The sequence below is a fragment of the Mesoplodon bidens genome (assembly GCF_964165515.1).
Source record: "Mesoplodon bidens genome assembly, contig: HAP1_SCAFFOLD_186, whole genome shotgun sequence".
Lineage (NCBI taxonomy): Eukaryota > Metazoa > Chordata > Mammalia > Artiodactyla > Ziphiidae > Mesoplodon > Mesoplodon bidens.
Window position 1 is genome coordinate 958,482 of NW_027671824.1, and position 14,096 is coordinate 972,577.

The window sequence follows — 14,096 nt, forward strand, 5'->3', positions numbered from 1 at the left end:
TACTGACTGAAGTGCGGCGGAACGTATGAACATAGCCACAGTAATGTTCACGGGGAACTTGCAGGCGATGTCTCTCTATATCCTTCTTCTCTCCATTTAGTCTTTCAGGAACCAAAAACACCAAATCATTTTCCTTTGGATGAAGCTGTTTAGCTAGTTCACATTCCTCAAGATAAACTATAACACAAGAAGAAGCCAGCATTTATTCTAACAGAATTATTTTACATGAGATTAAAGGATATTAAACGCTTGTACTAAGTTCAAGCAAGTATACAGCACTAGCGGACTTTGTACATACTTCAAAATGATAGTCTAAGCTAGTCAGCATTGACAAATATTGATCACACAGCATTATAAAAGTCTTCTTAAAACCTGCTACAAAGCCAAAATAGATGAAGTCATAATATTCAAAAGTAGCTAATACATTTCTTTTCCTTGAAGTTTACCTTAGTTTTTAATCAAGGAATTTTCACTTTTGTGCCCTGCTTTCAAAATCCCGAGAGAAAATCTGGAAACAGATCCATGTACACGTAAGAATTTTGAGCCTACTAGTGGCATTTCAAACAAGGGGGAAAGGACAGTAGTAAAATAAATGGGGCTGGGAAAACAGAGCAAGCTCTAAAATTAAAAAAAGTTCAGTACCAACTGCCAAATCCAGCAGCAACATACTGAACCAAAGCACGAAGTACTAGGATTAAGTAGACTGAACTACTAAGTCAAAAAAGAATTTTAAAAATGCATCATGTAAGAAATGTCTATTTGAAGGCATCAGAGAGCAAATACAACAATGAAGAATCACTCTGTTGAGATCCAGAACAAGGTGGAGATCCGTAAGGGTCAGCCCAGTATTTTCCCTAGAAACATCTGAACTCTTCAGGGAGTGGCAGCCAGGAATTTGAGCAGTACCTGGGATAGCCTTGTACAAAAAAAGAGACAAAAACTGGAGTCCAGGGCCTGCATAGATAAAGTAGGCATCCTGGTAGCCCTCAAGCTTCAGGTAGGGACCATGAAGGACTACACCCAACAATGAAGGCAGCTTCAATTCACCCGAGTACTTCAGGAAAGCTCAATCCTTTAAGCTGATCCCACATTGCTAGTACTCCCAGAATCCTGGCAGAAGCAAAGAAAAATCCTCTCTGGAAGAGGACATCCTATCATCCTAGGCCCCTGATTATTTTTTAAATAGCTTTCCAAAGACAATGACCAACATATTAGAAATAAGCAAAGCACCAGGAGAGAATACATGAACTACTAGAATCAACAAACAAACAAAAAAGGGCTGCACAAGGCACTACACAGAGTACAGTCCTTGAATTGGTTCTAGGACTCCCGCAGGCACCAAAATCCTCAGATGCTCATGTCCCTTATGTAAAACGGCATAGTATTTGCATATAACCCACGCACATCCTCCAGTACACTTTAAATCATCTCTAGATTACTTATAATACCTAATACAATGCAAACGCTATGGACATAGTTGTAAATCCAACATAAGTGGTATGTAAATAGGTGCTGGTGCATAGCAAACATGTTTTTCTGGAATTTTTTTTCCCTGAATATTTTCAATCAACGCTTGAATCCGATGATGCAAATCCCGCAAATACAGAGGACCAACTGTATGTATAACACAGTTTAAAATATAGAGTTAAAATACGTAACAATAATAATATACAAAGTGGAACAGATAAACAGGGTTAAAGTTTTTTAAGATTTTGCCTTATCTATGGAGACACTTAAAGTATCGATGAAATCTGTAAACTTTGAATCATGTACGCTCTAAGTGTTCACCTAAACTACTAAATGGCAAAAGAGGTACAAGTTGACGTATAATTTCCAAACTAAAAGAAAAGAAAAAATGAATGGTTCAAAGGTCTCACATATATGTAAAGAGTACACTCTAGTTCTATCAGTTTTTTCTTTATATATTTTATTAGGTATTCAAAATGGTCCTATCTTCTGTTCACTGAACTTGCTATCATTGTGAAATACTCGCTTTTAATCTCAAATAATGCTCTTCTGCCGTAAAGTCTATTTAGTCTGGTATTAACAGAGCAAAACAAGTTTCTTTTAGTTGGGTTTGCATGAGTAGCTTTCTCCAATCTTCCTCTTCTAACCTTTCTGTATCCTTATGTTTACATGTATTACTTGTAAACAGCATATAACATGCCAATACTGATCTTGAAATAACTTTTTCTACCCAAAGATACTACGGCTACTTAGAAAATTGAAAGCTCACATACAGGATAAAACATATAGATGGTATCGGTTACATCAGGTAGCAAGAAAGCTCTCAAAGACTAGCCTGTCTAAAGGGCTCAGGAGCCAACTTGAAGAAACCAATTACAAAGACTTGAAACAAGTGTATTTAAGTCCATGTGTTCATAACGAAAAAACATTTTTTTAAAGTTCACTGGTCAACCCAGCACTTGCAGAGAATTAAGTCATTATTTTGAAAACTGGTCAGGAGTCAAGTATCAATACTTATTCTACCCTTCTTTATAAAGTATACTACTGAGTAATCAAATAAAATAGAGCACTTTTTCTTTACAGAACTACAATAGCAAATAAATGAAGAAATGATCAAATAAAAATATCACCATTTTGTATCCTTTAGTAAAATAATTAATCTAGGCATTAAGGATCAACGGTTATAAGTATTACAAAAAGAGAAATTAGAGATCAAGCACCTCCTGATAAAGGAACACACCAACCTCAGCTATGAACTAGTTTTGCCAAAAATATTAGGTCAAATGAAACTGATCAAGCCTCTAGATCCAACTATCAATTTACAAAAAGTACAAAGGACTGAAAAACATACTAAACACCACCAGGGGGATGCTATCAGCAAGACACAGACACAGACCCTGTAATTCTACAGGGTCAACAACACAATTTCTTCAAAAAATAAATTACAAAGCGGGAGGGATCCATGAAGGAGACAATTGTAATTGAAGAAGACATATTAACAATGTCAGTGAGTGGACCTAACTTGGATCTTAATTCAAGCAGGCTGAAATAAATTGTTCTTTATGAGGAAACGGAAAACTTGAACACTGTCTAGCTATCTAATATTAAGAAATCATGGTTCATACTTTAGCAACAAAATAATGAATTATCAGCAAAAACACTATGAATTTTTAGGTCCATCTCTATTAGAGATAGTCACTTAAATAATTATGACACCAAAAGAAAAAAAATCTAACCAATGATGATCTGCAAAACCTCTCCCTAGAAAACTGTAAAACATTACTGAAAGTAAACCTAAATAACTGACAGTATGTATCGTTTTCAAATCAGTATTAGAAAGATGTCAATTCTTAACAAATGTCCACATCTTTTTTTTCTCTAAAACTTACATGGTAACGCAAAGGGACAAGAATAGCCAACGTACTCTTAAGGCCAAACAAGGTAAGCAGACTTGCTCATTAATGTTTATAATAAAGCTTAATTAAGTAAAATTAAGCAATGTGATATGGGCAGAAAGGTAGGCAAATGATCCAACAAAGAAGAAAGGAGTCCAGAAAAAGGCGAGTGCATTAAATGGACATTAGATTTGTAACAAATATGACACTGCAGACCATGGAGAAAGGATAATCTTTTCAATAAACACTACTGGGGTAATTACATCTCCATTAGGGAAAAAAAATGAAACATGGCCCCTACATCTTACTCGTGTACAAAATCCATTCCAGGTCGGCAAAACAGCGAAGCCTCTAGAAAAGGGATTGGCAAACTTTCTGTAAAGAGCCAGATTTTTCTTTGCAGGCTACACATGGTGTCTGTTGCATATTCATCATCATCTTTTCTTCAAAAGCTTAAAAAAATGTAAGAACCTTACTCTTGGGCAGTATAAAAACAGGATACAGGGTAGATCTGCAAGCTGTGGTTTGCTGACACCTGTTCTAGATGTTAAGATAATATATTTATGACCTGCAGCAGGGAAAGGTTTCTTAAACCTTTGGCACAGACCATTAACCATAAAAAATACACAGATGCATTTGTTATGTTAAAAAATAAAGTCTAAACAAGAATAAAATAAGAATTTTAAAGACATCACTAAGAGAGACATAATGCAAGCCAAAGTGGGAGGATGGTTTATATCCAGATTGCATAAAGAACTTGCTACAAATCAGTAAGGAAAAGACAACTAACAGAAAATGAACAAGAGTCTTTAATAGGTGCTTCCCTAGAGAGGTTACTTGAGCATCTACTAAATATATGAGAAGGTGCTCAATCTCACTGATAGCCAGGATATTACAAAATAAAACCACAAATGGCCATCAATACACACACACTACAATGGCTAAAATGAACAGCACAATCAACACAAATGTGTTGGCAGAGACATGGAGCAACGTGACTTCCATACGCTGGTGGGGTGTGTCATTCTGCACGACTAGCTTGGCATTATCTACTCATGTTAAGCTCATGCATAATACCCTGAGACTCTGAGACCCACTTCAGGAGACAGACTCCACAAAAATGCCCTTGCATAACACGAAGAGACACATGAATGACCATAATAGCATTATTCATAAAATGCTGTGTGTAGAAGAAGGCCTGAGGCTGCTATCATTAGAAAGGCCTGCTTACAAGGTTGGCCCCCTTGGAATCTGGGAACTTGGTTTTCCAGACAGCTCTCATCATTTGCTGATGACAATGGCTCACTGTACCTTACCTGTTTGCCAAATTTTTTCTCTACAGCTTATGTCAAACACCCACTTTACTTGTGAAAGTCATGAATGTGGGCTAGGCAGAGGGTGTTTTAGGCACTGGGTCTCTAAGCTTCCCTGGTAGATAATGTGTCACATGGGTTGTCGCAGCCCACTACTGGGAAAATTAAGTGTGTCCTGTGTGACTTCGCTGGGAAATGACTCTTGGAAACTTGCTCCTGGTTTCCTTTTTCCCTTTGCTGATTTTGCTTTGTATCCTTTTGCCATAGTAAGTCACAGCCATGAGCAGGAATATAATTCCTGTGAGTCTTCCTAGCGAATCACTGAACTTGGGCATGGACTTGGAGAGCCCTGACACACAGGCCTAAACTGCTGAAAAAATGTCCATTAACGGGAGTTCTCTGGCGATCCAGTGGTTAGGACTCGGCGCTTTCACTGCTGTGGCCCGGGTTCAATCCCTGGTCGGGGAACTAAGATCCCACAAGCTGCATGGCACTGACAAAAAAAACTTCTTTAAAATAATAATCATAAAAATGTCCATCAACAGTAAAATTGTGACACAGTCACATATTGAAATACCACCACAGCAATGAAAAAAATACCAAAGATGCACACAAAATTGATGAATTACGAAGACATGTTACGTGAAAGAAGTCAGACACAAGAGTAAATGCTATGTGATTCTATCATACCATCAAGATAAATGGATGATAAATCAGTGATTTAAATATTAGAAAGAAATATAAAACTACTACAAGAAAATATGGAAGTATTTATCTGATTTCTAAAACCAACTGAACAGTAAAGAAATAAATACGGTATTTTTGAACATGTGAAGATAAAAATTGTCTGCCTCAAAAACTGCATGTGAAACTGAACAGCAAATAATGAAATTGAAAAAAATTAACAATGCATACAAGTAAGAAAATAACCTCCCTAAGAGAAAAAAAAAAAGGACAAAAGGCATGAACAGACAATTATCCGCCCCCCCCCCCAAGAATATAAAAGACCAATAAAGATTTGAGGACAAAAACTACAACTTCAAATGAGATACATGTTCCATATAAAACTGGGGGATAAGTTTAAACTAGCAAATGAGAAGAGATACATTCTTACATTCTTATGTCAGAAGTGAAAATGGTATTCTTTTTGGTAGACAGAGGCAATATGAACCGAAAGTCTTAAAATGCACACACTGTTTGATCTAGCAAAGGGATTTATTCAGTGTAACAGTAAAAAATCATAAGTAATGTACATGTCTAACTAGAAATTACTGGTTAAAGAGAACTATGGAATACACTTACAATGGAATAACTACAAACACTGAACATGCTATTATTATTTATCTCTGAAAATACATTTATAATAGACTAAATGAAAATAAGTCAAATGTAAGCTTCACGAAGGTGGAATTTTATGTTTTCATCACAGCTACATACCTAGCATCTAGAATCATACACTATCAGGTAGTATAAAGTCAGTAAATATTTGCTGAATAAATACATGAAAAAAGTCACTTAGGTAAAATAACCCTACCCACCCACCCTTCACTCAAATGAATAGGAAGTCTAGCAGTAAGATATACACTACTATGTTCATAAGATGATCTCTGAATGATGGGAACTGTGAGTGATGTTTATTTTACTATTGGCTAATATTATCTGAATAATCTACAGTGAACATATAATACCTTCCCCCCCAAATATATGTACATGCTTTTTTTCTTAAGTGAATCTATGGAGTGGGATGGACTGCAAGGGGGAAGGAGACAGACGGAGAATTTATACTTTTTATTTTAAAGGGTTCTAAATGCTTGGTTTATTTATAACTAAGACATAACTGTGACACCTGCTCCAGACAACTCATGAAGTGAGAGCAGAGACGGCAGAGAGATTTACTCAGAATCTGTACGCACGATCATGTCAACACCCCCTCCGCCCCCGCCAATCAAACTCCCTCGCTCACCTTCTCTCTCCCTTGCCCAGCATCTAGGGACACTTTGGCCTGTGGTATTCTGCTAGCACAATGGTTAAAACCATGAATTTTATAACTGTCCCAGTAATTATCCTCATTAAGTAAAGACTTTAAACATACTCTTTGTAAGAGCTTACAAATTCACCTCAGGAAACCTATATCCCAGAAAATTCAAGCAATTATTATGTTCCCTCAAATAGCAATCTCCAATTATTATATGGTAGAGCCCAAGTTACATAAGAAAGAACTTACCCACAAACTCCCAGTATTTTTTATAATCAGCAGGAAATTTTCGTAAATGCAACTGATGGAATTTCTCTTTGTTTGGAGAGCTGTTCCATTCCTGTGCCACCTACGCAAAGCAAAAAAAGCAACTTAAGAAAGCAAAAACATCTGAAAAGCCAATGTTAAACGGCAAAATTTTCCAAAGTAAGCAACCATAAAATCCAGAACCTAGAACTCCTGTGTGACACAAACATTAAAAATTAATTTGGGACTTCTGGTTTCCAGCTTGGCATGTAAGGAACTTAGAAGTCGCCACTCCATCCTAACAAGTAAAAAGAGACAAAAAGGTGGATACAGACAATCACAACTTGCCAGCGCAGAAAACTCTTAAGTAGAAACCTCCATGCCAGGAGGAAATCCTGAACTGGATGCGACAAACTGTTGGAGGCTCAGCATGACCTCTCTTAAAAACTCTAGGGGGACCCAGTCATAAAAGGGACTCCACACTTTGGTGAGTCTTACCTCTAGGAGCTCGAACAGGCCCTCACAGTGAACACTGGAGAAAATTCCCTGTGTGCTTCCAGCGGGGGTGGGGGGTTGGTGGGGACTGGGGTAAAGGAACCATTGTGTAATACACCAGAGCATTCTTGACCTTCTTAACAAGGCCTGATCTATGAGATGCTATTTTACCGGAGTCAAAGTTGCTGGGATTTTATCAGAGCTTAAACTACTTGAGGGAAGAAAACCAGCTCCAGCCCATTCTAACCATCCTGTCTCACCCAAGGAGGTGGGGGGAAACTAAGAAGCATGTGGTGTAAAGTTCTTAGTCCAGAGGCAAAGGCTCACTAAAAGAGTGACACCTTATCATAGGACTATGGAATGGTCTTCCTTCCCCCATACCTCATTTCTATATCACTAAAGGCCTATTTACTGCCGTTCCTTTTATTTAGTAGATTACGTCTGCCTTGCAACAAAAAATTACAAGGCATACTCAAAGGCAAAAAACACAGTTTGCACAGAATAAAGAAGCACTAAAACCTGTCAGATATGGCAGGAATACTGGAATTATCAGACCAGGATTTTTTTTTTTAAACTATAGTTAATATACTAAGAGTTTAATGAAAAAAGGAGGCCATGAAATAATAGATGGGTAATGTAATGAATGAGATGTAAAGTAGAAAGAATCAAAAGGTAATGCCAGAGATCAAAAACACTGTAACAGAAATGAAGGTTGCCTCTGATGGCCTCATTACTACACTGGACATTGCTGAGGAAACAATCTCTGAGCTTGAGGCTACAGCAATAGAAGCTACCAAAGCTGAAAAGCAAGGAGAAAAAAATGGGTAAAAAAAAAAACACACCCCAGAATATCCAAGACTGTGAGATAATGACAAAAGATGCAGCATACACATAATGGAGATACGAGAAGAAGAGAGAGCGAAAAAGAAGCAGTATTTGAGGTATAATGACTCAGAGTTTTCCAAAATTAACATCAGACACCAAGCCACAGATCCAGGAAGCTCCAAGATCAAGCAGAATAAATGCCAGAAACTACACCTAGGCATATCATATTCAACCTTCAGGAATATGAAATATCAAAGATAAAGGGAAAAAAAATCATGAAAGAAGCCTGTGGGTATAAACACCTTATTTATAGAGGAGGAAGGATAAGAATTACATCTAACTTCTCCTCAGAAACCATGCGAGCAAGGAGAGAGTAGTGAAATATTTAGACTGTTGAAAGAAAAAATGCTACCAATCTAGAATTCGGAATCCTGAAAAATTATCCTTTAAAAGTGAAGGAGAAGGGCTTCTCTGGTGGCACAGTGGTTAAGAATCTGCCTGCCAACACAGGGGACACAGGTTCGATCCCTGGTCCAGGAAGATCTCACATGCCACAGAGCAACTAAGCCCGTGAGCCACAACTACTGAGCCCGCATGCCACAACCACTGAAGCCCACATGCCTAGAGCCCGTGCTCCATAACAAGAGAAGCCACTGCAATGAGAAGCCCGCACACCACAAAGAGTAGCCCCTGCTCGCTGCAACTAGAGGAAGCCTGTGCACAGCAATGAAGACCCAATGCAGCCAAAAATAAATAAACTAAATTTATTTAAAAAAGAAAAAAATAACTCAACAGTAAGAAAACAGACAACCTGATGAAAAAGATGTGCAAAAGGCCTGGACAGACACCTCACCAAAGTAGATATACAGACCGTAAATTAGTATATGAAAAAATGCTCCATATCTTATGTCATCAAAGGAATGCAAATTAAAACAACAAGATACTATTACACACGTATTAGAATGGCCAAAATCTGGAGCACTGACAGGACCAAATGCTGACGGGGATGTGGAACAGTAGGAACTCTCATTTATTGCTCGTGGGAATGTAAAATAGCACCATTACCTTTTTTTTTTTTTCTTTTTTTTTGCTGAGCCACGTGGCTTGTGGGATTTAGTTCCCTGACCGGGGATCGAACCTGTGCCCCCTGCAAGTGGAAGTGCAGAGTCCTAACCACTGGACCACCAGGAAATTCCCAAGATGGTCCCACCACTTTGGAAGACTGTTCGGTGGTTTCCTATGAAACTAAACATATTCTTACTGTAGGATCCAGCAATAGTGCCCTCACTATTTATCCAAATAAACTGAAAACTTATATTTACGTTAAAAACCTGCACATGGATATTTATAGCAGCTTTATTCATAACTGCCTAAACTTGGAAGCAACCAAGATGCCCTTCAGTGGGTGAACGGATAAACCAACTATGGTACAACCAGACAATGGAATATTATTTAGTGCTAAAAAGAAATGAGCTATGAAGCCATGAAAAGACACAGAAGGACCTGAAATGCACATTACTAAGTGAAAGAAGCCAATCTGGAAAGGCTACATACTGTGTGATTCCAACTATTTGACATGCTGGAGAAAGCAAACTATGGAGACAGTAAAAGGATGAGTGATTGCCAGGGTTGAGACTGTGGAGGGGTGAACAGGCAGAGCAGAGAGGATTTTTAGGGCAGTGAAAGTACTCTGATATTAGAGGACTGCTACATGTCATTATACGTTTGTCCAAACCCTTAGAATATACAAATCAAGAGTGAACCCTAATGAAAACTATGGACTCTGGGTGGTAATGACGTGTCAATGTAGGTTCATCAGTTGTACGAATGTACTACATTGGTAGGGGATGTTGATAATGGGGGATGCTATGCAGAGTTTCTCTAGCTCGCTGCAACTAGAGAAAGCCTGTGTGCATCAACCAAGACCCAACCCAGCCAAAAATGAATCACATAAATTTCTATATATATTTAAAAAAGATAAGTACTGAGTACTATCTCCAAAATTTACGCCCAATGAATTCACTTCTCTTTATTTCCATAGCTACCACCTAGATCAAGCTACCATCATCTTTCTCCTGGGCTATTATAATAGCCCCCGACAGGTCTACTGCATCTATGCTTACCTTTCTACAGTTATTCTCTAATGAGCAACTAAGAATGTTTTCTTTAAAACAAAAAAGTAAACTATTACATATTGCTACTCCCCCAGCCTAAACACCAACCAACTAAAAATCCTCCAACATCTTCTCACTGTACTGAGAATGAAACCCCAACCTGCACTTACAGGGTTGTATACCATCCAGCTCTTGACTGATTTCTGCAATCTTACTTCATTTCCCTTTACCTCTAAGTTACCTCACTCCAGTCACATCAGCCTAATCTCTTTGCTCACATATGCTCAGTTAGGCCTACTTCAAAGCATTATAGTCTTGACCCTCCCCCCTCCTCTGCACAAAACCCTCCTCTCCTGGCTCTCAGCCCGATCTCAAAAGCAGCCTCCCAATGTCGCTCATCATATCAACCTGTTTTGTTTCCTTCACAGAACAAATTATAACAGGAAATTAGCTAAAAATGGTGCACTCTCCCTATAAGGGGTGTGGGCACTAAGAATCACAGCTGGTACTCCAGAAGGACCCCCTTTCTGCCTGCTCCTTGTCTACACAACCTAAAAAGCAGCTGCCAATTACACTCTGCATACACGTGCATGCACACACAGGTAACCGAAGGGGACTGCAGACAGAGCCAGCAAACCAAAACTTTAAGAAAATAGAGTATTTGCCAAAACTGACCAAAAAAATTGGTCCCTGTCAAAATAGTGCACATTTATCTAATATTTTTGTGTGTTAAACGTAAGGATTAAAAACTAATATATCTTCTATCAGTCACATCAGTACACAAAAGACTCATATTTCTTTTTTTCCCCCCACACACTGTATTTTATTTTTACAAGAGATAAATAAACTGACACCAAGCATTGCAAATGGATGACCACAACAAAAGCAACAATGATTGCAATTACCAAACACGAAACAGACTCACACTATGTCATAATATTGACATTCAGTCCAGGAATCCTCCACTGTAACAGCTCCTTTACTTTGCTGTGAAAATTGACTTGTATACTTTTTGCCTCTGAGTCCTGTGGGATTTTTTTTTTTTATTCAAGAGACTCATATTTCTAAAAGTTGAATTTGCTCGTTTGCCCTTTGGGGCAAGGGATAATTCTACGCAATGTCATTGCATTCCACCTGCAATAAGACATAAGAACTGGATAACCAAACACTGCGTTTCATGTCCTAAATAGGATACCAACCACATTTCTGTCAAAGGACTCTAAACACACTTCAGCATTCCATTAACAAACAATATTATGAAGTCAAATTACATCCAAATGAGGATAAGAAGCCTTGGCCCAAGACTGTGGTTGATGCCACAGTCTCTGGCTTATAAGAAAGAATAAACATTAAAAGTAATCAAGGTATCTGAGAATTCTCTGGCAGTTCAGTTGTTAGTGCTTTCTTTCACTGCTGAGGGCCCAGGTTCAATCCCTGGTCAGGCAACTAAGATCCCACAAGCCACACGTTACAGTGGGAAAAAAAAAAAGGAATCAAGGTATATTAATAACACCATTAATAAATGTTGGCCTATATAAACTAGAAATGCTAAAACAATGCTGTTTCACTACATGGTTAAAGAAAAAGAACAAGATTGCAAAAATAAGAAAAAAAGAACAAGATAAAACTTCATGGTAAAGATGACAGATTGAACACAGGCATTTCCTTTCATTCCCCTGAAACCCCACTAAAACACCCAAGGGATTTTTCACAACAGGATTAATTCATTAGGATGAAGAGAACAGAAGACGAGGCAAGAGTATCAAAATCTGGGAAGCTGGTAAGCAGATGGATGAATGGTTAACTAACTCAGCAAGTCCAAGAAGCTGAACTCTAAGAAGGAAGTGTCTGACATACACCTCTAGGAGGAGGAGGGCTGAAGGGAGACTGCCCATCCCTGTTCCTAGCAAAAAGCTAGAGTGGTTTCACTTCTATAAAGTGTGACCGTCTCTGCCTGTGGGGCAGCAGATAGAGAGGGGATACTGTACTTAAAAAAAAAAAAATGGTGAGGGGGGCGTCCCTGGTGGTACAGTGGTTAGGCATCTGCCTGCCAATGCAGGGGCCACGGGTTCTATCCCTGGTCCGGGAAGATCTCACGTGCCATGGAGCAACTAAGCCCTTGTGCTACAACTACTGAGCCTGCGCTCTGGAGTCTTTGAGCCACAACTACTGAAGCCCTCGCCACAACTAGGGAAAAGCCCACGTGCAGCAACGAAGACCCAACACGGCCAAAAATAAATAAAATAATTTTAAAAATAAAATAAAATAATTTTTAAACAGGGAATTAAGCAAATATTTAGATACTGAATGCCTGGACCTTTCCCTCTGCCCCCACCCTCACCCCACAGTCAGCTCCCCATCAAGCCTATGCTTTCCAGGCAATCGATCTGAAGATTCTTCTTGGGGAAATCTGACCTCACTAAGAGGGGAAAAGAAAAGACTAAAAACAGTGACATGAGGGTGGCGATGAGGCTTCCCAATAAAATGCCAAATGGTCAACAAGCCTATCCCTTTCACTCAGAGCTTCTAATCTGTTTTAAAATCTTACATGTAACAAAATATAGATTATAACTATACCTAAGCATGTAATCTTAATATAAAGAATGAAACTAATTTGGATTTCACCATGTGATGGTGTCCTTCAGATCACATTTGACTTCCACAGTGCAAATAATAAAGGACCATTTTAGTAAAAGTATCTCTTTTCCTAAGCATCTCTTTTGACCTGTCATTATTTAAATGCATCCTCTTTTCTTATAGCATTAAAAAGTTGAGATATATTTCACAATATAAAATTCACCACTTTAAAGTGTGCACACTACAGTGTGTTTTTAGTACATTCACTATTTTGTGTAACCATCACCATTATCTAATTCCAGAACATTCCCAACATCCCCAAACAAGCCTTATACCTATTAGCAGTCAGTCCTAATTCCCACACCCCTCCCTCACCCATCCCCTGGCGACTACTAATCCACTTTCTGTCTCTACGGATGTGCCTATTCTGGAAAATTCATATAAATGGAATTACACAATGTGTGGCCTTCTGTACCTGGCTTCTTTCACTTAGCATAATATTTTCCAGGCTCATCAAAGAACAGGTAAAAGTACATAGAACGGGTCATTCCTTTTAATAGTAGACTAATATTCCATTGTAGGAATATACCATGTTTTGTTTACCCATTCATCTCCTGATGGACATCTCGGCTGTTTACAACTTTTGGCTATTATGAACAATGCTCCAATCTGCTTGTTAGTATCCTGTTCTTAAATGTGAGTAAACCAACAAAAATCATTAGACATGTGAAGAAAGGAGTTAACATGAAAGGTCTGTAGACACTAAAATGAATAGGAAAAAAGCAACTGGGAAAACAGGGACAATGAAAAGAGAAGAAAACTTTCAACTAACTTTAAACTTATCATTAATTAACTTCAGGTAGTAAAAAATACTGTGCACATGAAGAAAGCACACAATCCTATAAAAAGGAATAATGAGAGGACAAGAGTACTGTGAAACTAAAAATATGCTCAAAAATTGTTTCAATAGACTTGGACGCTGAGAAAGTCTCCAAGGAAGGAGAATGACGATGACAACAACAAAGACAGAGATGGCAAAATAGAAAGAAATTTTAAGACATGCAAAGTTTCAAAATTTATCTCCTACGCATTCTTTTCTCAGGAAGCTTGAAGGATGTGCCTTACTAAAATGAGAGGGTGACAAAAACAGACAACCCTGGGTACAGGAGACAAAAGATCCAACACAGGA

The 14,096-nt window shown here is 38.3% G+C and overlaps 1 pseudogene across 1 annotated transcript in view; it reads right to left on the reverse strand.

Moving 5' to 3' along the window:
* The window catches only part of LOC308610974 (putative helicase senataxin), a 61,489-nt pseudogene that overhangs the window by 29,595 nt on the left and 17,798 nt on the right, over positions 1-14,096 (reverse strand). Inside the window, exons 9-10 of the transcript in view lie at positions 6,900-6,999; positions 4-177 (exon numbers count right to left, since the gene is read on the reverse strand). The product of the transcript in view is annotated as a putative helicase senataxin (transcript). The remainder of the gene's footprint in view (positions 1-3; positions 178-6,899; positions 7,000-14,096) is intronic.